The sequence below is a fragment of the Pan paniscus genome, chromosome 9 (genome assembly GCF_029289425.2).
Source record: "Pan paniscus chromosome 9, NHGRI_mPanPan1-v2.0_pri, whole genome shotgun sequence".
Taxonomy (NCBI): Eukaryota; Metazoa; Chordata; class Mammalia; order Primates; family Hominidae; genus Pan; species Pan paniscus.
This window is the reverse complement of record NC_073258.2, coordinates 76429973-76457684: the sequence shown is the minus strand read 5'-3', so window position 1 is coordinate 76457684 and position 27712 is coordinate 76429973. Positions and strand designations below refer to the sequence as shown.

The 27712-nt window shown below is 54.1% G+C and overlaps 1 protein-coding gene across 11 annotated transcripts in view; it reads left to right on the top strand.

The window, feature by feature from the left end:
• Positions 1 to 931: 931 nt before the first annotated feature.
• The window catches only part of GDPD5 (glycerophosphodiester phosphodiesterase domain containing 5), a 91811-nt gene continuing 65030 nt past the window's right edge, over positions 932 to 27712 (top strand). For 2 of the 11 annotated variants that reach the window (XM_055094689.2, XM_055094685.2), the window contains exon 1: positions 932 to 1726. The gene's annotated coding sequence lies outside the window, so the exon portion shown is untranslated. The remainder of the gene's footprint in view (positions 1727 to 27712) is intronic. The other 9 variants (XM_034933388.3, XM_034933385.3, XM_034933389.3 and 6 more) reach the window with 7 other exon arrangements.

Below are 27712 nucleotides of genomic sequence, written 5' to 3'. Positions count from 1 at the left end.
TGTCTCTACAAAAAATTTAAAAATTAGCCAGATGTGGTGGTGCACGCCTGTAGTCACAGCTACTCCGGAGGCACAGGTGGGAGGATCTCTTTAGCCTGGAAGTTCGAGGCTGCAGTGAGCCGTGATAGTGCCACTGCACTCCAGCCTGGGCCACAGAGCGGGACCCTGTCTCAAAATAAAATGAAATAGAAAATAAAGACGGCTCCTGCACCCAATGCGCGGGGTGGGAAGGGGCGGGAGCGGACTGCAGATGCATCACGATTCGAAGTGTGTGTCCTCACACAACTCTGCTCTTGAGTTCATATTTTTAAAATTGACCACGACGCTCCTCCTCGGGGATGGGCGCAGGGAAGGGAGGCTTGTGGAAGACAAATTCGCTCATTTCCAAAAACTTATTTTTCACCGTTTCCTGAAATCTGAACACTTCCCAGCCCAACTCTCACCTCTGAGCGCCGAGCACTAGAAGCTAGGGAGAAGCAAGGTGTCGGTGGCATCCCACCACTCAGGAGGGCTCGCTCCAGCGTCCCTGGGACCCCTGACCCCGGATATCCTCCACCTTGCCTCGCCCCGGCTTCTTTTCCTACACTGGCACCTGCTCCTTCCCCGTGAACCCCGCAATCCCCGCACAGCAGTCCCCATGCCCCCGTCCCAGGCAAGCCAGCCCTCTCGCCTCTCCCTCCATCCGGGTCCCGAGGCCAACCCCCTCCCCGATTCGACCCGTTCCGAACCCCCAGCCCCGCCATTGTCCTCCTGCAGCCGCACCTCTCCATTGTCCGCCCCGCCCTCTCCGAGGTAGAATCCGCTTTCCGCAGGGCGCCGCTCCGCTCCCACCCTCGGATTGGCTCCTGCAGCCCCACGCGCGAGGCCCGGGCAGGGGAGAGGGCGTGCGCCCCGCCCCTGCCCGCAGCCGGCCGGGGGCGGGGTCTCTGCTGACTCCGCCCCGTCCGGGCGGGGCCGCGCTGGCTGGCGCTGGGGCGCTGGGCGGCGCTGCCTCGGCTGAGCTCGGGCTGCGGCTCCGGTGGGGGTGGGTGGCGGGGATGACAGCGGAGGTGGCAGCGGCTCGGCGCTGAGCGAGCGGCGAGCGAGCGGGGGAAGAGGAGGAAGTGGAGCCGCGGCCGGGAGCTCGGAAGTCGGCCGCCGCGCCGAGGTCCGCCCCGTTTTGCAGAGCTAGCCAAGTCGGGACCTGGAAAGACTTCCCAGCGGGGCTCCGGCCGCCGCGCCTCCCCGCCGGCGCCTGCCCTGCCCTGCCCGTCCCAGCCCCGCGGTTCGGGGCGTGCGGCCGGGACGCGCGGAGCCCCGGCCCTGACCCGCTGCGCCGGGACGGGACGCTCCTAACGCCGCCGTACCGGTCCGTGGTTGCAGGGTCGCTCCGCGCCTTTCCGTCAGTGAGGGTCGGAACCCCAGCTCCAGGGCTAGCGCAGTGTGGCCCCAGGCCCTCGCCTCCCGTGCACGGGACCCCGGACGCCCCCAGCCTCTGGCTTTACGAGACCCCAACCTTCAGTTGGAACAGCTTGGAACAGCGCGAGCGCCCGGGAAGCTCTGGCCGGGTCGTGCGCTCCGTGAGGGGTCCTAGGCGGGCAGGACAGTCGGACCGAACCGCCGGGCTGGTGCCGCGAGCCCAGGCTGTCACCTTCGTCCCGCCTCAGGCGAGGGGTTCAGCGCCTGCCCCGAAGATAACACAGGGGTCCCCTTCTGTCCCGGCGGCCCGCGAGAGCCAAGGCTGCAGGTGAGAGCCCCGGATGCGGGGCAGGAGCGGTCCCCGACCCCATCGCGGCAGCGCGGGGGCCAGCGGAGGGAGTGTCAGGGGAAACAAGCAGAGGCTGGAACTGGCTGGGAGGGGGCGCGGGAAGGGGAGGGGAAAGAAAGAAAACGCGTACTTATTGAGCGCCCATTGTGTGCGGGTCCGCGCCCTGCCCCGCCCCGCCTAAGCCTCACTGCTACTCCTGAAATAGGTGTTGTGTATTATTATCGGCGCTTGCAGATGGAGAAACTGAGGCTTAACGGGGCTGAGTGACCTCCTTTCACTGCGGGGAGGAGACTGGGGTAGCGGGAGAGGATAGAGGGGGAAGAGGCAGAGCACTTGAGCGCTGATGCTAAAGCTGAGGAAGTGGCTTCTTCTTGCCTCCCGCTCCCTGGCCATGTCACCCGCGAGGAAAGGTGACTCAGAGTTGAGGGTAGAGGTGGGAAGCTTCCCATTTCCAAAGCTTCTCTCCCTGTGGGCCCAGGATGTGAGAGCAGCAGCTCCTGGCCCTTGTGTGTCAGACTCCAGGGTCTCTAAGACACTCTGGAGGTCCTGAGACGTGCTTATCTGTTGGTGAATTCACTGCAGAGATCCCCAAGTAAGGGTCTGTCAGAGCTGGAGATGTGGCCCCTCTGGGGTGGCTGGAGATGTGGCTCACGTGACTCACCTCCCTCACATTACTAATGGGGACACTGAGGCCCACCCGAAGGGAGTGCCAGTTGTCCGGTCCTAAAGCCGGTGAGTCCTTGAGCCAGAAGTAGACTTGAGAAAACCTTCCTGAGCATCCTTCAAGGTATGCACACTCCTCCCCAGTTAGGATCTTCTGGATAGGTGGCTGGGGCTTTCCCTATCGCTGATGTGAGATCTGGGCGACCATGTATGAGGCTGTGGTGAGAATTAGTGTGGTTGGTGCTGGGGCCCCGAGGAATGCCTGCAACCTCATTGCCTTTGGCCCAAATGGAAGGTCCAACCTCATTTTCTTCTGGGCAGGGGAACCTGCAGGACACCTCTGCCCAGGAAGGAAGGGACCTGCTCAAGGTCTCAAGGCTGGGGGCTCCCAGGGCTGGGGCACAGTCCCAGGTGTCTTTATTCCCAGGCAGGGGATGCTTCTGCTGCCCCCAAGGCATGTAGGGAGAGGGGTGTTGTGAAAGAGCCCTTGGCATGGACTCTGTGGGCTCTTGTTCTGTGTGGGGACGGGGAGGGGATATGGCCTTGGTCTGGGCCCTGTGGCCTTGGCTAGGCCTAGTTAACCCTAGATATGCCCAACTCCCTGGAGTCAAGGGGAAACCACCTTGGAAAGCCCCTGGAAGGTGGAGGAGCATGGTGAGAGGTCTGTGGAAGTCTGAAGCTCAATCCCTGGGGGTGGAAGGGTTAGGGGAACCCAAAAGACAAGGTGACTGAGGGGCTTGGGATTCCCTCTACCCCAGACCTCTGTCTGGGGACTCAAATCCTCACAATAATCTCTATGTCTAAACAAAGCTCTTTGATGAAATAATTTCACACCTGTGATCTCCTTTCATGACGTGGAGAGAGCCTGGAACCTAGAGTGAAGCAGAGGAGGGTTGCAGAGTCACTTGGGACCTCTTGATGCATCCATGGTTCCAAGTGCCACCTTAAAATAGGTTATGGCAGGCTGTGTGTTACCTGCTCAGTTAGTGGGGCCATCACATCTGGCTGTCAAGTGTTAAGGGGCATGTTGTACTTGCCAAGACTGGGGTGGTTATTAATGGCCCAGTCTTGTGTGGGCAACTGAAGCTCAGAGAGGTAAAACCACTTCCCCAGGGCCTTTGAGTTTGCTTGTAGAACTGTTTGAGTGCCAACTGCATACCAGGTGCCCTGGAAGTTACCCAGACGGGCTAAGCGGCAGCCTCGAGCCACAGTAACTGGTGAATCCCAGATAGTGGTAAATCAGACAGACCAGGTGGGCGTGAGTCTACTGTGCCTCCCACTAGCTGAGTGGCACTGAGCAAATCACTTCATCCCTCTGAGCCTATAAAATTAGAATACCTCCTTTAGCAGGTTGTTGTGAGGATTAAATGAGCTACAAAGATGCAGTGCCTGGCCAAATATCCGTTTCCATCCCTATGAAGAAAAGGAAGCTTGAAGTTTGACCAGGAAGTCTGGGGAAATTCTCAGACTTGTCTTCGATTAGAACGCAGGATATGGTTGCAGGGCAGGCTCAGAGACCTGAATTTGCTCAGCTCAGGCTGCTGTGTGGGTCACACTCCCCTAGTCTCATAGCCTCTAGAATCAGTCTGCTTGGGGACACCGGCAAGGGGCTCTGGATTCTTACCCCCTCCCTTGGCTTCCTGCTGGCAGGGCTGTGGTGCCTGGAGCTGGTGTCCATTCCCTCGGGCCCATTGTCTGACCTCCCTAGGCACCAAGGTGCAGTGAATAATTAATACTGCCCTCAGCTGGGGGCAGGCTCAGGGAAATAGCTCTATGTTCAGTGAGCTTCTGAACCCTACCAGAGGAGGTGGGGGCTCCTGTCTGTGCTGTTAGCAGTCTTGGATATGGGGGGGCAGGCAGGATAGGACAGGGAGAAAGTGTCATCTGGCCCCCAACAGGAGAGAGCTGGGGTTGATGATGTCCTGTCTCTTCTGTTGGGGGCCAGATGGTCCCACAGGCAACACTGGGAACCAAGCTAGCTGAGCTAGGATCAAGTGGGCCTCTGATTCCAGAGAGGTGGTGAGGGGGAGGAGTAAGGGGGAGGGTACAGGGCAGAAAGGGGTGGAGGGGAGGCCCTTGAGGACTGGAGTAACCAGGAAGGCTTTGTCAGGGAGGTGGCTGTCTGGGCAGGAGCTAGAGGCAACTTGCTGCAAAGACGGGGGGTCCTGACATCCCTCCAAGAAGGAATCCTGGCTGTGCCACCGTCTCACTGAGAGCATGGGCAAGACACATGATCCCACCAGGCCTCCATTTCCCCCTTTGTGAAATGACGGTTGTGATGTCCACTTCTCAAGGCTGTTACGGATGATCTTGAGGTCCCATGTGTGAAACACACGGCACTATAGGCACTCAACAGGGGGGTGCCTCATCATGAGTGTGAGCTAGTGGGCTAGTGGCGGGGCAGGTGGGATAGTGTGGTAAGCCGAGAGGTAGGGAGAACTTGGGGCGAGGAGGCTGGCTTGGTGGGGTTAGTGAGGGGTGAATGCCCATATAGGAGAGGGCCTTGAATGTTAGACAGAACTCACATTTCAGAAAGCTTAATGGAGCACCCATTTAGAAGCCTCTGTGGCTCCTTACGGCCTGTAAGATGAAGACCAGGCCCTAGTTATGGCATTCAGGTCCTTGGTCACCTTAGCCTCTGCCCGGCCTTCTGGCTCATTGCTCTGCACTGTCTCCTAAACACACCACATGTGGCCCCATCACAACCCCTTTGTTTGTGGTTCCTCCCATCAGAACCGCCATCCCTGCCTCTTCTCCACTTACCTCCCCACCTGTCAAGACCTGACTCAGGTCATAAATTCCCTCAGAAACATTCCTGGATTACCCAACCCTCTGGTCATGCCCCCTCTGAATCTTTAACATTCAGCAGTAATAGTAAAAAATAATACCTACTATCCATAACATTTTGCAGTTTGTAAAATGTATCCACACAATACTACAGTGATGATATCAACAACAGCTGATATCTTGAGTACTTACTATGAGCCAGACAATGTGCTAAATGTTTTATAGACACTCTTGTTCACACAAACTCCCTGAGGTAGCTACTGTTATCCCCTAGAAACTGGGGCTCAGAGAGGTACCTGATCTTCCCCGAGGTCACACAGCTCAAAGGTAGGGAGCAGGGAGCCAAGCTGCATCTGTTTGAATTGTAAGTCTGTGCTTAGAAGATGTCCTGTCTCCTCACCTCCACCCAAGTACCTCGAAAGCATACATTGTGTGTAAAAAGCCTGGACAAGGTTTTTTCTCAAGGCTAAGGAAGGGCAGTGTTGGACTGAGCATGGGGCCCAGGAAGGACCTGGGCCCTAGGCCGTGCACAGGCTGGCTAGTTGTCTGTGTGACCTGGGGTGAGTCAGCCCCTCTCTGGGGTCCCGTGTGTCCATGTCTATGGTGAGCAGGGTGGGTTCTGAGCTCCCCTGTAGCTCCAGCTTTCTACATCGTCTTTCGTGACCCTGGAAGGAGGAGGAGGAGACCACAGCACCAGGGCCAGAGGATGTGGTATGACGGGCAGCTGTGATTTTTGGCCTGGCCACTGTCTGGGCCAGCAGGCTGTGTGGGTAGCTGCCTCGCCCAAAGGAGGGTGGTGGCCTGAGCTGCAGGCAGCATGGTCATTAGCTGGCAGAGGAGACCCTGTGATTGGGAACTGGCTGGGCCAGGCCAGGCCAAGTTGGCGGGACTGGAGGCAGGCTGGCCGGGCCACAGCGGGGTCACTGGCAGGGCAGCCAGCTTCTCCTCCCTTTGCCCCCTTTGGGGTGGTGGCAAACACACACTGGGCACCAGAGCTTTGTAGGCCAAGGCTTACCCTTTCTCCTGCTGTGACCATGGGAAAGAGCAGTAAGGAGTTCAATTAGGTCCAAAGATGCTGCCTGCTATAAGCTTCCAGGACTCCTCCCATGCAGGTGGGATCCAAGCCTCCTCTGCTGCTGATTCACGGCCCTCTGCACACTGACTGTGGTCTGTGGATTGGGGTTCTGCTTGGTCTGCTTCCCTTGCTGGCTTGTCAAAACTAGATTCTATGTGCCCCCGCCGAATCCTCCCCTCCCTCTGAGTGCCTAGCAGTGTGCCTGGCACAGAGCCACACCCTCCGGGCCAGGGGAGGCAGTGCAAGCTGCCCCATGGACAACTTGCTCAACTTTTGCACCTCTGTTTTTTCCCTGTACATTGGGGCTGATAATAACTGTTATTAAATGAGATGAAGAAAGTGGGGTGCCTGTCCAGGCCTGGCACACAGGTGGGTACTCCATCAGCATGAGTCTTCTTGCCCATCCCCTCGATGGCTTCGTGAACGAGCAACTCAGTAAGAAGCTGATGGAAGAGTCCAGTGAGTGATGGCTGGAGGGAGGGCGTGCCAGGTGGCAGGGAGGCCTTCCCTTAGGGGGACTTAGCTGGGGTTTGCAGATTCACAGTTCCCACCACCTTCCCTGTGAACAGTGGTGTGTAAGCAGGTGCTGTTGGCCTGGAAGGGTCCCGAGCTAGGTTCAGGGGAGGGAGCAGGACTGGGATATCTGGGGACTTGGGTTTTCTTCTCAGGCCTACGCAGAATAAATGACCCAGGTGGGAGAAGCCGTCTGGCGTCCAGCTAGCAGATGCTGGGCAGAGAGTGTGAGTTCTTCCTTAAAGGGAAGCAGCATTTATTTGGTGCTGCTCACACACACATCCAACCGAAATGTAACATGGTTGGAGATTCTGGTCTGTGGGGGAAACAGCATTAGACAAGGAAACACACAGGTGCAAAACTTCCAAACTGTGAGAAGCAGGCTCCTGAGGCAGGGGCCGGTCCCATCAGTATCTGTGGCTGGTGGCACAGGGTAGGGCTAAATGACTTGGGCAAGTGATTTAACCTCTTTGGGCTTTAGTTTCCCCATATGTAAAATGGGGATAATTACAGCATCTTCATCATAGAGTTGTGAGGGTGAAATGAATTATACATGTAAAGCACTCAAAAAAATGCCCAGCACATAATGAGCACTCAGTGCAGGTTAGCTGTTATGATCTGTATCTCCAGCACCTCACAGAGGATCTTAGAGAGAACAGGTGCTCAGGAAAGGCGTTTGGAATGAATCCCAGGCAAAGGGCAGCTGCTCTGTGGAATGAATGAATGAACAGCCTGGTAGGGTTGGGAGGACACAGAAGCAGTGACAACACAGAATGTGACAGGGAAGGCCAGGGGCCTGGGGTTGCCCGGCGCTGGTTGGGGAGGGGAGTCAGGGAAGGCTTCCTGGAGGTGGTGCCCATGTTGCTGACTTTGGACCTCTGTGAGATCAGCACTGAATGAGCTGAGAGAGGAGTAGCTCCTCTCCAAAGGTAGCTGGCAAGGGGGAGAGCTTGGGCAGACCCCAGGACCAGTGGACTCCACAGGCCTCTCACTTCCCACCAACCCACACCATCTCTCCATCTGTGATATTCTGCTTTCAGGGCATGAGGAAGGCGGAAAGGCAGGTGGGGAGGAAGTGTGGACTGCTGGTCTGACAGGCCCAGCTCTTCCCAGGCTTGTGACCAAATCTCCTACAGAAAAGGATAAACAGGCCTGCTTTGAGTTCTTTTATCTTCTTGCTCCCAAGGCACGCCAGCAAGCAGAGGGGGTCTTCCAGCGTTAATCCTGCAGCTGTTTAGCTTTTGAACGAGTGGACTCTTTAAAAAAAATGCCACGAAGAATGTGTCTCACTCTCTCACCCAGGAGGCTCAAAGAGAAACTTCTCTCCCACTGACAAGGGAGCTGGAACCCCCAAGTGTCTTAAAGAAGCTCACCCCAGGGGCAGTCTGAAATCAGGGGACCCCTCATGCTGCCTCGATTTGTTGCTGGCTGTGGGGCCTTGAGGACACCCTTATATTTTGCTTGGCTTCTGCCCATTTTGTAAAATGGGGTCAGGGTAATAAATCCCTTCTTTCCTTAGAAAGGCGTGTGGCAGGGGAGTTTCAGAGGTGGGAAGGGCAGCAGTGGGCATCCAAGCCCATGGCTTTCAAACTTTGTTTCACATTAGAATCATCTGGGAAACTTTTAAAAGTCCTGCAGGCCCCACAATCTCTGGGGCATGACCCAGGCATCAGTAGTTGATGAAGCTCCCCTGGTGATTTCAGTTTGAGAGCCACCTGGCTGCCCTCTGCAGCCTACCTCCCACAGTGTCCCAAGACAATACTTGCACATCCCCAGGACAAGGAGCTCATTCCTTCCGAGGCTGCTTCCTCCCCGCAGGACCTTCCTGCCTGGAGAGACGAGGGGAGTGGGAAGACTTGGTAATCCAGTTAACCTGGGTTCCAGCATGCAGCTGCTCCCTGCGTGTCTTCTCGGAGCCTCGGTTTCCTCATCTGAAAAATGACAATAACGATCTCTCTGAAAGGGCCACAGAGGCCAGACGAGGCCACACATGGCAAGCACCCACCCCATACCTGACGCCGGGTTGGACTGAGACCCTGAACTCCCTGCCCCAGCCACCTGAGGCCAGGTCTCTGAGACTGGCGCTGGTTAGGGTGGGATCAACACCCAGCCCGGGGGCCCTTCCCACTGTCCCCTTTCTCTCTAAGAGATAAGACAAGGCAGTAAGCATTTTGTTTTGCTCAGTTTTGCTTTAATGGTCAAAGTGTCAGACTCTCCTTAACAATGAAGCCTTGTCTGAATCTGCTTGTTTTTCCAACCCGGACACCCAACTGCACCACCTGCTTGGGGCCCCTGTCCCACCTGGGAGAACTGAAGAATGTCAGAGGATTTTTTTTTTTAATCTAGGGGAGGGTGTCCAGGGAACATTGGAGGCCTCTGTGCAAATCCTCACCGATAATTGACCCCACTTAAGTCATCCAACTCTGCTGTGATTGTGAGCCAGTTCACTAAAATTATTTCAAGGTAGTTACTAGGTGTTGAGCCAAACCCCTGTCAGTGCCAGTGAGGATGGCACCAGGCTCAAGAGGCCAAGGAGGAGACCCAGAGCCAGCGAATGAGCCATGGGATTTTACTACGGGCTCACACACAGGGGAGAGAGTCCAGTGGCTGCTGGCTGGACCGAAGAACCACAACCACTCGCAGGAAGTGTGCAGTTTTTTTTGTTTTTGGTTTTGGTTTTGGTTTTTTTTTGAGACAGAGTTTCGCTCTTATTGCCCAGGCTGGAGTGCAATGGTGCGATCTTCACTCACTGCAGCCTCCGCCTCCCAGGTTCAAGCGATTCTCCTGCCTCAGCCTCCCAAGTAGCTGGGATTACAGGCAAGTGCCACCACACGCAGCTAATTTTGTATTTTTAGTAGAGATGGAGTTTCACTATGTTGGTTAGGCTGGTCTCAAACTCCTGACTTCAGGTGATCCGCCTGCCTCAGCCTCCCAAAGTGCTGGGATTATAGCTGTGAGCTACCGCCCCCCGGCCTAAAAGCGTGCAATTTCTATAGCATTTTCACTTAGCACCTCCCCCAACAACTTCCACCTAGCAACCTCCATTTACCCCAAACCACAGACCTCAATCCTCTGTTTGGCCCGCAAGTTCCATAGGATGGGCCAAGAGCTCAGATGTTCCTCATAGATAAGGAATGGATCTCCGGGTTGGCTACTCCCAGATTCCTTAGCTTAGAACCAAACTGCATTGAGGCGCGTCTGCCATATAAGGTCATTCTCAGGGCTTGCTCAAGTCCAGGTATCACTGTCCAACGTGTCTACCATACAGAAGACAGAAAACTTATGTTGATCCTGGCTTTGTCAGTTACTGGCAGGATGACCCTGGAAGAATCATTTTATCTCTTTGAGCACGAGTTGTTTCTCCTATAAAATGCATTTGTAGGAAGGACTTCCTGGGATTACCTGAGAAGCAAATAAAATTATTGGTATGTGGAGCACAGTGCCTACCGTAAACTAAGCACTCAAGAGCTGTTGGTGCATGCACTCGCTGGGGAGCTGACCCCTGCCTCCTGCCCCTTCCTTCACTGGCTGGTCCACGCTCCCTGTCTCCCAGTCTGCTCCCCTTGCCCCACCAGGCCCAGGCTGAGACAGAGGACAGAGGAGGCCTGCACATGTAATCATGGGCATCCCTTCAAACTGCTCTTCTTTAAGACCAGAGGAGGCTCTGAGGACTGGACAGAGGAAGACTACAAAAGGGGCCATCAGTGGCAGTGCTTGGTCTCCTTGCCTGGGCACAGCCAGAGAGGGTGCATCAACCCAGAGTGACTGGCTCAGGCATTAGGCGTGTGACAAATCAACACGGGATAGTGCAGCACCGAGGGACTAGCAGTGGCTGGGAGCAGTTACCACTCAGGGCTGAAGGAGCAAGGGAAGTGGGCAGCTATAGGGATAGGGGCTGTGGGCCATCAGTACAGGGACCCAGTCAACCCAGGAGACCTCACAGGGGATAAACTTCAACTATCTTTCCTCTTTCCTTCAGTCCCCCATTTGTGCTTCCTGTTGGGTGTACCTCTCTGGAAGCCAGCAGCATAGAGCCCATTACATTCCACAGAGGTCAGTTCCCAGGGCCCCAAACAAGGTAGAGAGTGGCTCTGGAGAAGCAAACCAAAGACACTTCCTCACTCTGTCCATCGAAAGCCCGGGAGTCCACTGAATACACTGTCCTTAGGACACAGTTTAAAGATCATCTGTTTTTACCATACCCCTTAATGAAGGGGCTCTCAGCCCTCACCCCAAAGATGAATCAGCAGCCGAGCTGCCTCAGACACCTCGGCGAGAGGAGTTTTAGAGGTACCCATCTCTCCCTCTCTGCCTCCTCCACCAAAGCAAGCTATAGATGGCTTCTGGGGTGACCCTGCCAGGGACAGGGGAACCTCTGGAGTGGAGCAGAAGTCACAGGTAGGCTAGTGTCAGGCGAGTTCAGGTGCACAGAGCAGCGGCCCCAGCCCTGCTGCGACTTGCCCATCCCAGAGCTGGCCATGATGTGGCCACTTCACACACCTTCCTTAGAGCTGGGCAGTCATTGCCACAGTTCTGGGGATAGCCCTGGACCCAGAACATGTTCCTCATGTCCAGGGTGTTATGAGCCATGCCACTCTGAGTTCAGAGGGTCTCCCAGGAGCCTATGAATGTCAGGTAAGAGGAGTGTGGGGCTGGGCAGGCCTGGGACAGGCCGTGCAGCAAGTGCCACCAAATGCTGCCAGGCCCTGTAATGGGGAGTCTGGGTGTGGAGTTAGGTGGGGGGTGTGGTTCTTGCCAGGCAGGGAGCAGGAAGCATAATGGTGCCAGAGACTGAGCCTTGCCCAAGAGGAGACATGGTCAGGGAAAGGACAGAAGATATGACACTTTGCATGGAAACCATGTGGGAGGCCCCCACGGGGTGTTGTCTGCAGGGGCACAGCCGGCAGGTCTAGGACACAGAGCCCTTTACAGCTGGCTGCCAGCGAGCACTCCCTCTCCTTCCTGAAAGGAATGCCCCTGGCATCTCCACCAGCTCACACCTAGGCATCTGAGGTGACACAGTGAGATGCCCATGGCAGGTGTGGTAACACCTGGATCCTCAGAGACTTCCTGAGAGGGGAGGTATGTGGGCCTCGGAGTCAGAATTCTGGCTTTGAATCCTGGCTCTGCCTCTCTTGAGTGGAACTTAGAAGACATGGGCAAGTCACTTAGCCTCTCTGAGCCTCAGTTGCTCACCTATAAAATTAGAGCAGCAACACTTACCTTCCAGGCTGGTTTGAAAGTAAAATGACATAATGAATGAGACAGCATCCTGTATTTCAGAGGAGATGCTACAGTTGCCCTCATCATGCCCCCCTTCTCTGTGTGCTGTTCATGCTTAATGCCTCTGCAGGAAGTTCTTTCTTGAGACTAATTGAAGTCCACTCTGCTGCAATTGGAGCCTTCTTCCTCTTGCTGGGGACTCTGCAGAGGCAGACTGAGCCCCTCCTCTGTCCAGATGTGCCCTGTCAGTGCCTGCAGTGAATGAAGCAGAGAACTGGGTGACCAGGTGTCGATTTTCACCTTGGAGCTTGGGGGTTCAACCGTCAATGGCCAGAGCCTCTTGACCATGGCAGGGTAGGGGGTGCATCATCCTAACTCTTCACACTGTTCTTCCTCTCTATGCTTAATCCATGCTCCAAAAGGGGTGACTTTGGACCAGTGCAGAGAGCCCTGGGCTGGGCCTAAAGGCCTGGGTCCTGGCACCTCTGTCTCACTGTGTGGCCCAAGGCCAGTTAGCAACCATTTCGGGCCACCGTGGGCCTGCAAGGATGTCTGTGCTCTAGGGCCCAGGTCCCTCCAGTGAAGACATATGTAGTTCTGACTGAAGACCCTTCTCCTGCTTCTCCCCCTCTGGGACCCTAGCCAACCTGGGAAGACAGCAGATAGGGTTCTGCTGGTGGCTGGCAGTGGTAGCAGCTGAGTCCATCTCTCAGACCAGGACTGCCAAGGGCAGGCCGAGAATTCAAGGTTAGATGGGTGATTCCTGGTAGGTAGGGTTTTGCCTCCCTCCTCAAAACAGAGCCTGGTGCTCCCCTTCCTACCCACTCAGCTGAACTCACCCAGCTCAAGGGCAGTCATGTTTGAGTCTCTCCTTGGAGTGGCTCCTTTCCCACATGAGATCCGCTTTCATCCCTCATTTTGCAGGTGAGAAACCTCGGGCTCAGACAGGTGAGGTGAGTGGCTTGAGGTCCCACAGCCTGTCGGTGGGAAGTGGTGAGGGTCCCTGCGGCAGCTCCCGTGGCACCTGGGCCAGGCCGTGCCCTCTAGGTCCTCAGCAGGAGTGGAGCACAGGAGAGTCAGGAGGCTACTAGCCAGGTGGTCTCCTGGTCTAGGAGGAGGCCCTATGGGTGCCAGGGGAACCCTGCTCTGTGGGCCTTGAGGGGTCATCTGGGGCTCCTGGGATTGCTGGGTCCCTTTCCCTGGGAGGAAGTTAGCCGAGGAATGCCAGAGGTTGAGAGCGAGGAACCCAGGAGTTCTAGGCTGTGACTAGTTCTGAGTGCCCCTGTAAACTTCAGTGTTTAGTTTCACGGAGAGTCAAGACTGACTTTTTGTTGACTTTGGACACATGACAGTTTAACTTTACGAAGCGCTCTGATATCTGTGATGTCATTGCATCCTCACAGCAGTCTGTGAGGAGGAAGTGTGGGACTTGTTTGGGAGGGCAGGAGAGTGTGGGCTCTGGAATCAGACACACCGGAGCTTACACCCTGACTCCCACCGACTCTCTGACCTCAGGCAAGTTGGTAACCAGCCAAGTCTCAGTTTGCTTATCTGTGAAAGGGACAATTTACTCCACAACAAATTGTTAGCAACACCTGCCTTGCTGGCTGTGTGCCTTAAGAGAACATCTGTAACTGCTGGGTCAGTGTCTGGTGCCATGTAATAGTTTTCATGATTTTTATCAGACCCACTTTATAGAAGGGAAGATGGAGGCTGAGAGAAGGAAGGTGACTTGTCTGAGGTCATGTAATGATTTAAATTGGTCCTCCAGACTTCTTGTCTGTGAATTTTTTTCTATAAAACCTCCCTCTCCATCCTTAAGTGACCCGATACCTCATTTATCCAGAACCTTCCACATGTGATGCTGTCTAGACGTGGCATTGTGTCCCCAGTGCCCAACAGCACTTGCCTGGTACACAGTATGTCCTGTGCATAGATGTGTTGATGAATTCATATAAACTGTAAGAAACATTTTTCCAGAAGAAGCAGCTAAGGCCTGTGTCTTGCCCTAAAGACTTCTTTCTTTCTTTCTTTTTTGAGACAGAGTTTCGCTCTTGTTGCCCAGGCTGCAACCTCTGCCTCCCAGGTTCAAGTGATTCTCCTGCCTCAGCCTCCCACATAGCTGGGATTACAGGTGCCCGCCACCACGCCCAGCTAATTTTGTATTTTTAGTAGAGACAGGGTTTCATCATGTTGGTCAGTCTGGTCTCGAACTCCTGACCTCAGGTGATCCACCTGCCTCGGCCTCCCAAAGAGCTGGGATTACAGGAGTGAGCCACCACACCCAGCTCTAAAGACTTCTTTCTGCTCTCTATCCCATTAAAAACAACTCTAACAGTTTTGGTTGGAAACCTTTGCAAAAGAGATTGATCACTTTCTTCCTCTGAACAATGGCAACATGGACGGCTTGAGGGACAGGCCTTAGGAACCCCGCCTGCCTTGCTGAGAATGCCGACGCAGCTTGACCCCTGTGCCAGATGACCCTGGGCTGCTGCATGTGTTCAACTCTGGTTTCTGGCTCTTCCCACCCTGTCGGTTCCTTTATTCTGCTGCCCACAGACTTGCCTCCAGAGCGCTGCATCTCTTTCCTCTCCCCTCGTGTGTGTGTGTGTGTGTGTGTGTGTGTGTGTGTGTGTGTGTGTCCTTCCCAATTTCATGCTTCTACCAGTTGGGGACTAAGAAATGGAACAATTGACCTTACTAGAATTGGTTCATGTATTCATTCATACCTATTCAACCAGTCGGCCATTGGTGAGCCTGTGTCACACTGGGGATTCTGTCTATCCATTCTTCCATGCATCCATGTATCCATCCATCCATCTGTCCTGATTGAGGACCTCTGCAGTGGCTTGTGATCAATCAAGACATTACCACACCCTCCTGGCCATGTATGCAGTAAAATAATGATGCACACAGCAAATGCTGGCACAGGACTTGACAGTTTATAATCTGCCTCTGCTTGCATTACCTCCATCTTCACAACAGCCCTGAGAATAGCATTATCCCCATTTTGCAGATGATGAAAACAAAGCTTAGCAGGATGGGGTCCCCCCACCCAATGGCCAGCAGTGAGCACAAAGTCACAGTTGGAACTCACTCAGGTCTCTGGCCCACGCTGTTACCTTCTCCCTCCTTTGTGCTACGTTTGGAAGCTGTCTGATGCCATGTTCATTATCTGTCTCTGTCATGAGCTATTGGTGGTGGTGGCTGAGGTTGGACTTTTTGCCTCTGTCAAATGGTCAGTGCAGGGAAGCATGGCCCTGGCTGGGTGGCAGCCACAGACACCCTTCAACCTGCAGACCTTGTCCCACCTGGACCCAGGCACACTATCTAGTCCACACTTCCCAAACTGTCCCCTGAGGAGCCCTAGTCCCGTGGCATGGGAATGGATTCAAGGATGCATGAGCATACAGATTTGGGAAACGCTAGGTCACATAAATCTAAACAGGCCTTCTCAGGGTCTTTAATGTATTAATATGAATTAGGGACCCCAGTGGGTGGCAGAGTGTGCAGCCAGCCTTTCCTAAGCTTATTTGAACATGCAACTCCTTGGTCAAAGAGCAGGGTCTGGACACACCGTCTTGAGAAAGCAGTGAGAAGATCTCATGGGCAAACCCTGCCCTTGCTGTTTTGTGCAAGGAAACCCCCAGCTAGAGCTAGTTTCCTGGCCCAGGACTACATTTAGAGAGAGCATCACAGGGAATACTCTTTAGCCCCAGAAAAGATTCAGTGATAATGGTGGAACTTCAGGCAGCAGGGGCAAGTGGCTGTGGAGATATTTTTATTCTTTCATCCACCAAACGAACATATCTCAGACATCTACTGTGTGCCAGGAACAGAGCCAGCACTTGGAAATGCCAAGACAATCTAAGTCTCTTCCATTTCATTTTTCCTCCACAGTGCTGCGTCTCTTTCCTCCGAGGGTTTTCAAAGAAAGGCAAGCCTTAAATACATGCCTTAAAAGGAAGAAGTGATCTGTTAATTGCTCTGGGTCGTTGCTTTGGGTGGGTGACACATTTACTCAATTCAGCAGAGCTGTACCTTCTTAGTCCCAGGTCCTGAGGGGCAGAGAGTGAGGCAATTCCAGGACCCATTACCCTGGGCAGAGTGCACAGATGTTGCAAGGGAGGTCAAGAGCATGGGGAGGCCCGGAGGAGGAGGAGGGGAGAGGGGGAGAAGGGAGCGAGCTTCCTCCTGGGGTCCATCAGTCTCAGCTTGGGGTTGGGGGGCACTTAAGTGAGGCTCTGCGAAGAAGAGATGGGGGAGTGGGGGTGGATGGGCTCCAGGTGGCTGGGAAGGGCATTCTTCAACAGCTGGAGCAGAGGTGAAAGGAGGCAGCACATGACACTGTGTCATGAGGACCCTGTAAGGAGCCTGTGGATGTGGGAGCAGAGGGAGGAAAAGGAGGTCAGACGGGGCTGGAGAAGTTTCTGGGGCAGATTTTGAGGGTCTGAGCTCCAGCCAAGTGGGTGCTCACCTGATGAGGAGCCTCTTCAGAGCTGGTCACATTCATCCCAGTGTCCCCAGCACCTGGCTGGTGCCCAGTGGGTGTTTGTGGACTGGCTGGACTCTTCCTCTGTAGGCCTTGGGTTCCTCACATTTGTGGTCAGGCGAGGTCACCTGGCACCTCCCTTCCTACTCTGAAGAGCTCTCAGGAGTTCTGGATGCTTGTGCAGGGGAAGGCCTCACCACTCTCCCTGTCTCCTGCCTCAGGGTTCTCTGTGTTGCCCCAGCAGGGCTGGGGCCATGGTGCCCTGAGTCGGGGACAGCCCTCCCGCTGCCAGGGAACTTTGCCCCTCGTGCTTTCTCCCTTCAGCAGTTGGCCCCCTGAGCCCAGAGGACATTCCTTGGTGTCCCGTGACTGGGAGTGGCAGTGGCATTGAGCGCATGCTGCAGCTTAGCACGGGGAGGGAGCTCTGCTTCCATCTATGTGAAAATGGGCAGCCAGGTGTGGTAGCTCATGCCTGTAATCCCAACACTTTGGGAGGCCGACGCGGGCAGATCACTTGAGGGCAGGAGTTCGAGACCAGCCTGGCCAACATGGTGAAACCCTGTCTCTACTAAAAATACAAAAATTAGCCGGGCTTGGTGGTGCGTGCCTGTAATCCCAGCTCCTCGGGAGGCTGAGGCAGGAGAATCGCTTGAACCCAGGAGGCGGAGATTGCAGTGAGCTGAGATCGTGCCACTGCACTCCAGCCTGGGCAACAGAGCGAGACTCCATCTCAAAAAAGAAAAAGAAAATGGGCAAGTGACTCAGCCTCTGAGCCTCCGCCTTCTTGTCTGTTAATAGTAACTTCCACACTGGACTTTTATGAAGGTTCAACGAGATAAAGTTTATGAACATGGATTATAAACTGACTTACTCCACAAACAAGTAAACAGTTCTTGTCATTAACAATATTCATTTGTCCAATTTATATTAATCCCCCAAGCCTCTGGGCCACTCACCTCTTTTCAGGAAGTGCTCCCTGGCATCAGCTCACTGTTCTCTGTGCAAGCTGCCCCTGCTGGTACATTTTATCCAGGCCAGAGCAATAGGAGCCTCTGAATTATGTACAAGTCGCACACACAGGCCAGAACTGTGTGTCTGCAGCCCTGTCTGTGTTTGAACAGAAAGAAAGATGGTGCTGTCCTTCCTATCTGCTGGGCCCAGGGACCAGATACCGCCCCTTCCCTGGCTGCAACCCAGGGGTCTTGGCCTCTGAGGAAGGCTGGGAGCACATGTCAGGAACACCCCCCACACCCAACTTGTCTGTCCTGTTTACAGTCTGGGTCTAACATGGCCTGCCCACATACAGGAGCCTCTCTGTGTCCTGTATCCCTGGGTGGCTGGTGGGCATAGGGCTTGAGGGGCAGAAAAAGACAGTCACTCCACATCCCTTCCACTTCCCCGTTCATGCCAGGAGGTGTCAGTCGGGATGACCAAGATCTTCAATGTGGACACTGCTTTATTTCAGCAGGGCCTCAGGTACCCCCTCTGGGAGGCCTGCAGCCTGTCACAGCATGCTGAGCCAAAGCCACCTGCCCAGGGTAGGTGCTGGAGGGACAAGGCTAGGTTGTGCCCAGCATCCCTTCGCCTGGAATTCTGGGGGTCCCTCTCAGTGCCCTTGTTCCTGAGCAGCTCCAGATGGTCCTGGCCCTATGTGGGGGGAGTAGGGGCAGACAGCTGGTGAGGCTGGCACCCAGAGGCATCACAGATCCTTCCTCCGCTTAGATTGGCATGGGGGCCACAGTGGGAGAGGCAGAGTGGCAGGCAGGGAGAAAGATATAGTGGGATATTGATGTAAACCTAGGCGGATTATTTTTAAAAGATCCCAGTGAACAAACGTCAATTTACCCCTCCTCCAACTCTCCCCCTGTCTTAAAAAGACCAAGCAGGAACACACCTGGCTTCCTGTCCTGGCTCCATCCGTGTGCCTGTGCAACCTTGAATTTGTGCCTGGGGCTCTCTGAGCCTTAGCTGGCCTCATTTTAAGATGCTGATGATAAGGCCAACGTCACAAGGCTGGTGTGAGATCAAATCAACCCAGTGGGTGGCACACCCAGGAAGGCACCGGATACATGGCAGGCCACCGATTTGCAAGGCAGATCTAATGCTAGGCCAGAGCAAAGAAATTGGATGTTTTTAGATACTTGATCTGTGGTCTCTGTAAACAGGAGAGAGGAAATTCTTGTCAACTTCCTCAAAATGGTCAGTGCAGCTTAGACACGTTTTTGTACCTTGTGACTCCACCAAAAGGACTTCAAAGTTACCCAGGTATTTGTTGACCTTTCCCCTGGGACCATGTAAAGCCACTGGGTGTGAGTCCTGACTCTGTCATATTAGCCAGGTGACGTGGGCGAGTCCCTTGTCCTCCCTGTCCTATAAAATGGAGGGAACAAGTACCTAATTCTCAGGCTCATTGTGAGCTTCAGATGAGAAATAATCTATAAAATCCTACTGTGGAAAAAAAAAAAAAAAGCAACTGATAGATAGTGGGTGCTGGGGGTGGGTGTTGGGGGATGATGGCCCAGAGTGCGGGTCAAGGGCTCAGACAGCTGAGGCTGGGTGTCCTGTCCTGATGACTGGCAGGCTCTGTGATGGTCAATGCGTGTGTAGAGCCTGATTTGCTTTCCTTAATGGGACAGCTGCTTAATTAGCCTCTGAGTGTTCCTGACAAGTGTCCCTGTGAGTGTCCCCAGCATCTGACAGGGTCAGCTCTCTCCAGACCATGTGTGTGCTCCGCTGGCCAGCCTTGGGTGTGAAGCATTGACCCACTGTCCTATCCTCTGATTCTTGGCTTGTCACTCAGATGGCCTCGTGGGGCAACCACTGTGTTGGGGACTAAGGGAACAGGAGACAGCCCTGCCTTAAGAACCCCGGTCTGGGCTGGAAAGGAGGAATGTAGAGAAGGCTCAGTGGCTGTGACCCAGTGGGGCTTGGAGGCAGCCAGTGCCCCCTAGCCTGGGAAAGATTCTGCCTGGCTCTGCCACCAATTCTCTATGTGACCTTGATCATAGGCCCTTTCTCCCTCTGGGCCTCAGTTTTCCCCTCTAAATGAGGATGTTGGAAGAAGTGGTCCCAGGAAGCTGTGGCCTACAGCAAAGCAGGGTGAGGGGAGCAGTGATCTCTGAAGCCAGCCCAGCCTGGGGTTCTTGGCCCAGCTGCTGCACTTTCTGGCCTGTGACCTTGGGTAGCCCACCCAGCCTCCCCATGCCCGCCTGACAGGGGTATGCTGGCCCTGCTGGCACAGAGCAGACACTGAACATCCTGCCCAGCAGCATCTGGCATTGGTGGGCCCCAGGGCAGCTTTGGCCCTTCCTCTCTTTCTTTCCCTGTTTGTCCTGCAGTGCCCAGAAGTTCCCCAGGGAGTCTTGCGCCAGTGGATTAGGGGTGGCGTAAAACAAGTGTTGCTGACCTCAGTGCCGAGTCCACCATGCTGTCTGTGCTACTCCCCTGCCTGGGGACCCCAGGATTGGGATAGAGCTGGCCATCCTCTGCCTCTTAAGGGTTGGACAGAGAAGGGGAGGGGGGCAGGGGCAGGGTGCACACTCTAGAGCCCAGCATTCCGTCTTTGTTGGCATCTTGGAACCTTGGTACTTAGAACCGTGGACTCTTTCAGTTCCCAAATCTTGGAAGCACTGGATCATGGAACCATAGAATCTCGGTGATATGAAATCCAGACTTGGAGGTGGCCTTAGGGGTCACAATCCAAACCTTCATCCAGCCCAGGCAGCCCCTCTGCAGGCTCCGTGAACACTCTGGCAACTGGGGAGTCGTCTGTAGCCCCCTCAGGTAGGTCTCAGACTTCGGTCAGATCACAGGGCTGCCCCCGCCCTACCTTGTGGTCTTGACTGGCCGCTGTGATGGTGTGCCTGGGGCTGGTTAGTGCTAATGGACAGCTGGGATGGAACCAGGCCTCTGCTCAGCTAAGAATAGAAGGCTTTGTGCGATTTAAGTAGCAGCCGGATCATATCAGGCCTCCCAGCCAGGCCCTAGGGAGCTTATTAAGTGGGATCTGAGGCTACCCTGGGTCCTCCTAGGTGGAGGGGCAGCCACTGGACTTCCCCGGGGTTGCTCTCTTGTGTTTACCTGATGATGAATTTTCCTTTTCCTATCGAGTAAGTTCATCCCTCCTCCTTCCTCCTCCCTGGGGCTGGCTGGGGAGCATCACCCAGTGTTCCTGGGGGGAGTGTCTTCTGGGAAGAGCTCAAACAAACAAAGCGTCCCTGAGAGGAACAAACAGATCGATGAAAACGTCTTTGTCTGGAAAGGAGAGAACGGATGATGGCGACCTTTTATTGAGTGCCTACTGTGTGCCAAGCCCTTGGCTCAGCATTTTGTGCTCTTGCCATATCTGACCCTCCCAAGGGGCTCTGGGAAGGGTCCTTATCCCCATGATGCAGATGAGGACACAGAGGCCCAGCTGGTACTTGGCGGAGCTGATATTGAAACCAAGGACTGCCCCGCCCCGTTCCTTCTGAGGGAGAAACTAGGGGTTCCTGAGAGCTAGGGGAAAGAGGCAAGAGTCAGAATTCTTGGAGAGAAACCTAGGCATGGAGGATTTTGTCTCTCTGACTGCAATGATTCATGCTTTACCTTATGTTAGAGTCTTTTCCACTTCTGGCAGCATGGAATAGGAGAAACAGTTCTGGACTGAGGGAGGAATTATGGCCCTATCACAAATATAGTAGGTGCAGGCACATGTTGGTTAAGTTTGAATTAAACCAAATCCACGTGGGTCTCAGATTTCCCTTCTGTGAAGTGAGTAAAGGTCGCCTGGGGCAGGATCATGAGGCTGTGGCTCCAGATTCCTGGTCTTTTGATCAGAGAGTGTCCTGGTCCCCACTCTCTGCAGGTCTCTGGTGCCTCCTCCCTCCCACTCAGAGATTATTCCCAGTGTGAGAATTGGAAGGACACCTAGGAATTGCAGGTCATTCTCTGATGGTACAGACAGGAAAACAGGGGCCCCACAAGGAAAAGGACTGGCCCAAGGTCATGCAGTGAGTGGGCCCGGGAGCACATAGTAGGAAATCCCTTCTTCCTTCCAAGCCAATGCCTGCTCTCCTCTGGGGCACTGCTTTTAGGTGGTGATCTGGAGGGCTGGGGGTGGGGCTGGGGGGCGGAGGCAGCTGGATCCTGAGAGGGAGGCAGGGGCCAAAGGTCCAAGCCTCTATCTGTAGTGCCCCAGGCCCATCTGTGCTTGCCCAAATCCTGTCCAGCTCAAATGCCCCCTCTTCTGTGAAGCCTTCCTGGACTCCCCTTGCTAATACCCTTTCTAATCTCCCTATCTACCTCAAGAGTGAGAGTTTTTTGTTGTTGTTGTTTTTTTTTCTGAGACGGAGTCTCGCTCTGTCACCCAAGCTGGAGTGCAATGGCACGATCTCGGCTCACTGCAACCTCTGCCTCCCGGGTTCAAGCAATTCTCCTGCCTCAGCTTCCTGAGTAGCTGGGATTACAGGCATGCGCACACCCGGCTAATTTTTGTATTTTTAATAGAGACTGGGTTTCACCAAGTTGGTCGGGCTGGTCTCGAACTCCTGACCTCATGATCTGCCTGCCTCGGCCTCCCAAAGTGCTGGAATTACAGGCGTGAGCCACTGTGCCTGGCTGAGTGAGAGTATTTTTAAAAATTGTATTATTTAAGTTAACAAACATAAAATGCACCATCGTAACCATGTTAAATACAGTTCCATATGTTAACTATATTCACATTCTTGTGAAACAGATCTCCAGAGCTTTTTCATCTTGCAAAACTGAGACTCTATACCTATTACACAACTACTCCCCATTTCTCCCTCTTTCTCTGGCCCCTGGCACCCACCATTCCACTTTCTGTTTCTGAGTTTGACTATTTTAGATACCATATATAAGTGGAAGTGTACAATATTTGGCTTATTTCACTTAGCATAGTGTCCTCATGGTTCATCCATGCTGCAGCATGTGGTTGGATCCCCTTCTTTGTTCAGGCGGAGTGCTGCTCCATTGTGTGGCTAGACCACATTCTGTCTGTCCGTTCACCTGTCGATGGACCCTTGGGTTGTTCCACTTCTTGGCTCTTGTAACAAGACTAGGGAGTTTTGAAGTTGGATGGGCCTGGGTTGGACCCTGGCTTTTAGCCTCCTTTAGCTGAATCTAAGGCCCTCCTCACCTGCCACTGTGCCCAGTGGGATTGCTGCAAGGAGTAGAAATTGTTCATGTTGAAATGCTTGGCGTACAGCAGACTTGCAGTGAGTAGTAGGTGGGATTCATTCTCGTTTTCCGCTTTCCCTCTAGGGACAGGTCCCTTTTGCCCATGGCTATAGGACCCACAGCTCACCTGCACCCATCCATGAGGGCAGCTGAGCATGTGGTAAGTCTCAGAATATTGGAGCTGGAGAGCACCTGTGCACAGAGAGGGGCAGAGACTCATTCAAGTTCACCCAGCCAGTCAATGGCCATGCCAGGATTAAACTTGGCTCTCCAGCCTGGGGACCTTCCCCCTGCAGTCCCTGAGATCCGCAAGCCTTGTCCTTAGGAGGGATCAGCTCCCCAGGGGCCTATGTCTAATCCTGCAGCATTCAGGGCTGGGGGAGGCAGGGGGCTGGGAGATGAACATCTCAGGAGGCTCAAGAGATGAGCATCTGTAGTGGGTGGAGGCCAATGGCACCTGCTAGTCTCCTCTGATCGCCTGACTTTCCCCAGGGCTGTGGACAGCGGAGCTGCTTCAGCAACAAGGGGACTCACGTCAGACTCATTTGCATGGTGCAGGCTCTCTAAGGTCCTTGCCTTGCACCTGGAAGCTCACTCTGCTTTTGCTCACTTTCATTCATTCATTTGCCTATTCCTTCCTTCGCTCATTTATTCAGCAACCACTCCCTGAGGCCTGCTGTGGGCTGGGAGACCAATCAGACCTTGCAGGCAGTCAGTATGGCATAGCAGTGAATAGTGTGGATTCTGAGGCTAAACTGCCTGGGTTCAAATCCCAGTTCTGCCAGTTACTACCTCTATGACCTTGGACAAGTTGCTTAGCCTCTCTGCCTCAGATCCTTCTCTGAAGTGAGGAGAATGATAGTTCATAATTTATATTTGTTCCAGTTACTGTTGTCACATAACAAATCACCCCAAAATTTAGTGACTTTATATAGGAACAATCATGGCTGGGCGTGGTGGCTCATGCCTGTAATCCCAGCACTTTGGGAGGCCGAGGCAGGCGGATCACCTGAGGTCAGGAGTTCGAGACCAGCCTGGCCAACATGATGAAACCCCATCTCTATTAAAAATACAAAAATTAGCTGGGCATGGTGATGCACACCTGTAATCCCAGCTACACAGGAGTCTGAGGCAGGAGAATCACTTGAGCCCGGGAGGCAGAGGTTGCAGTGAGCTGAGATGTCCCACTGCACTCCAGCCTGGGCGATAAAGCGAGACTCAGTCTCAAAAAAAAAAAAAAAAAAAGAAAAAGAACAATCATTATCTCACAGTTTCTGTAGGCCAGGAATTTAAGTTGAGCTCAGCCTTGGGCTCAGCCCAGTGGCTGTTGGTCAGGGTCTCACTTGGTTTCTGTCAGGTGGCGTCTAGAGTGGGGAGGAGCTGGGGCACCCAGAGGTTTGCCCAGCTTCTCTCGCTCTTTGCGTAGTCTCAGGCCTTCTTTTCTCTCTCTGCAGGCTTGTTTGAGCCTTCCCACAGCAAGGCAGTCTCAGAGCAATCACAGTGTCTACACGGTGGTGCAGGGCTCTAGTAGGAGTGTCCTGGTGAAGGAGGCAGAAGCTGCTTCACACTCAGTGACCTGTCCCTGAAAGTGCCGTAGTGTCACCTCAGCCATTACTCCCCAGCCTTCTCAGATTCAAGTGCTGGGACAGAGACGCCACTTCTCTCCATGGGACTGGTGTCAGCATCACTTTGTAAGAAGAGGGTGTAGGATGGGAGACATTGCTGCAGATGTCTTTGGAAATACCATCTGCTACAGTTGTGAGAGTTAGATGAGTAAACACAGGAAATGCCTAGAACAATGCCTAGGCATCATATATAAATGGTAGCTAGATAAAGCCAAGGGTGATTTTGACCATATGCAACTTATTCGTGATGTGCTGACCTTAGGATGTGACTGCCACTGTGGAAGCCAATCCACTGAATAGCAGCATTTCCCATTTGGGTATTGAGGGATCTATAGGAGTTCACCAAACTGAAGCAAGTGGAAAGGCATTCTACACAGAAGAAATTAACTTTGCAAAAGTGTTGAGCTGGAGAAGGGAGTCCCTGGAGCAGGGACTTAGCTCCAGGTGGCAGGGCTGCCCTGAGGTGAGGAGGGAAGGAAATGACTGGAAAGTGAGTTGTGGGCAGGTTGAAAAAAGTTTTGCGTGTAGGGTTTGTACTCAATCCTGTAGGTTCCAGGATGTCCTTCTGTTTCTCAGGCAGCAATATGAGAGGCTTGAGTACCATCATGAGGAAGCCATTTCTGAGGGCAAATCAACAGGATCTGGGGAGATACTGGACTTGGGGGTGTAGGGAGAGGTCAGGACTGATGGGGCTCACACCCAGGTGTTTGGCGCGGGTCATTTACATCAGTTTTGAATGTGATACACGTACCTACCCTGGCTTGCTTTCCCTCCTCTTCCAGTACATTAGAAACTTCATGATTGTTCTCTGCTCAGATTGGCTCTTTGGTAGGGGAGGGTGGAAGTGTAACTCCCTTGGCAGAGGGGTCTGGAGGAGCCTAGCAGGGCCGGTGGCCTCCTCTGCCCCCAGCCCTGTCTGTGGAGAGCGGCTCCTGCTCTCTCACCCTCTCCTCTCCCAGCACCCCTCCCCACTCTGATCACAGCCTCAGAGTCCAAATGGAACAGGCCAGACTGTTCAGGTGGCTGTTGCCACGTCTCCCTGAGCCCCTGCTCTGGAGCCCCGAGCACCAGCCTGGAGCCCTGGCCCAGCCAAAGGCTTCACCCCTGGAGCAGGTGACTCTGAGCGAGGCCATGGCCCGGGTCCCTGTTTCCAGGATGTTTGTGTCCCTGTGGACCTGTCTTTGTATGGCTCCATGTACTTCTGGGAGCCTGTATGCTTGCGCCAGTGTGCCCATTCGTGTCACCTGTGTCTGTCCGTGAATATGTGCCCTATGTCTTTTTGGATGTCTCTGTGTGTTCGCATGTGTTTGCACAAGTATGAGGTGGGCCTCTTAGGCTCTCTCAGGGCCCCCATGGTATCTTGTCATAAATGGCAGGCAGGTTAGGGTGCTCTGAAAGGGGCTAAGTGCGAGGAGGGGCCGAGCCAGGGTATAGCCCTTGCCCCTAGGGGCCTGTGGTCTGAGGGAAGATCCAGACCTCACCAATGTGGCAAACTCAGCAGAAATACAAGTTCCCAGATTTGAGAAACCTCTTTGGGACCCCTCATGCTGCACTTGGCCTCGGTATTGGGGACCCAGGGTCAGATCAGACCCTGCCCCTACCTTCCAGAGCCAGCCCAGGCAGTCAGCTATGCAGTTGGACACTAGCGTGGCTGCTGAATGGATGGCTGTACAGGGCACATGAAAACAGGTGAAGGCATGCCCAGGCCTGCTGGAGAGTCAGGGAGGGCTTCCTACAGGAGGAGTTTGAGTGGTACTACAGAGCTGTTTGGGAGATGAGAGGAAGGAGATGGAGAACAGAGCTGGGCTTGGCGTCAGATGGCACTGGCGGGTTTGAAGAAAAGGGAGATGGGGAGGGTGATTCTCATCTTCCAGGCCTGGAGGTTGGAGGGAATGAAGGTGCCTTGAAATGCGTGGAAAGGAAGAGGAGTTCCCATTTGGCCACTGTGGGTGTGAGCTTCCTGTGGGATGTCCAGGTGCAGATGACCAGAGGGTTGCAGGATACTTGAGTCTTGAACTTGGTCCAGCCAGAGATGGGTGGTTGAAACCGTGGGGTGGATGATACTGCCAAGAAGGATGTGATGGGCAAGGGAGGGAAAGGGGGCTTAGGATTGAGAGCAGCAGCATTCAGGCCTGGGCAGAGAGGATCCAGTGAAGGGGCTGGTGAGGTGGGGCCAGAAAGGGGGACAAACAACCGGGCAATCAGTGGCTGAGGATGGAGAAGTGCCCCATGGATTTACCCACACAGAAGCCATTGTTGAACTTGGTGGCAGCAGAGGGTAATGGGTTTTGCAGTGGGTGGGACGAAGTGGAGATACGGGTGCAGACAACTCTCAGAAGTTTGGATGAGAAGGGAGGAGAGAAAGGGAGGAGAGCTGGGAAGGGGTGCAGGGGATGAACTGCGTGAGCCCCAGGCCTGCTCACTGCTGATTGGAAGGAGCCAGAAGAGGAGAGAGGAGAGGCCAGAGGGAGGAGGGAGGGTGAAGTGGTCATCTGTAGACACCCGCCTAGTCCTCTGCCAGGGGCAGGGAGGGTGCCTGGAGGGGGTGGTGCTTTCTGGAGGAATGGCTGTGGAGGGCTGAGGGTGAAGGAGGTGCAGTGCTGGGCAGGTAGCCTTCAGTCCTGCCCTGACCTCTGCCAGTCTTCACATCTGCAGGGTAGGGTGGTAGCAGCCACCCTGGGGTGTGGGGAGGATCCCAGGAGGCAGAAGCCCCACTAGCTCAGAGCATCCTCGTAAACCAGGTTCAGGTCAGGAGTTGAAGCTCAGGGCTGGGCGGGGTTGGCCTCTGGTGGTTTTTGCATCTTCAGTGCTCACCAAAGCTGTTTCGTAGACACTGCAAACAAGAAAGGCCTGGGAAGGTCAGGACGTGGATGGCCTGCTTCCAAAGAGGCCACACCCAACCCCTTCTCTGGGCCCAGCTCTCAATTACAGGGAAGTTCTTCCTTTGGGTCTAGCCTAACTCTTTCCTGCTGTGTGTTCCCTTCTGGTGAACTTGTTCAACCCTGCTCCATGGAGCCAAGCCTATCAGCTGGCCACTTGGAGTGGCGGTCAGTATTTTTACAACTTGTTTTCATGAAGATGATTTGAAGTCTCCTTGCATTCCCAGAATGTCAGACCCGCCCTGATTCACAAGGATTGACCAAAACAGGGTCTGAGCCAACCAGAGGAATTTGAAGACTTAGTCATCCCCCTTGGATCATCTGCACATTCTTCTCCTTTCCTTCCAGTTAAAAAAAAAAAAAAGGAAAAGAAGAAGAAAGAAGGAAAGTTAGCCTAGATGACCAGATGTCCAGGAAGGGACAGTGGCATTTGGGGGCATAAACCGGCTCAGATGATGATGGCTGTGGACAAAGTGGTGGGACCTGAGGGGAGGGGTCAGTGCTTGGCTTTGCACCTGGCAGACGTCA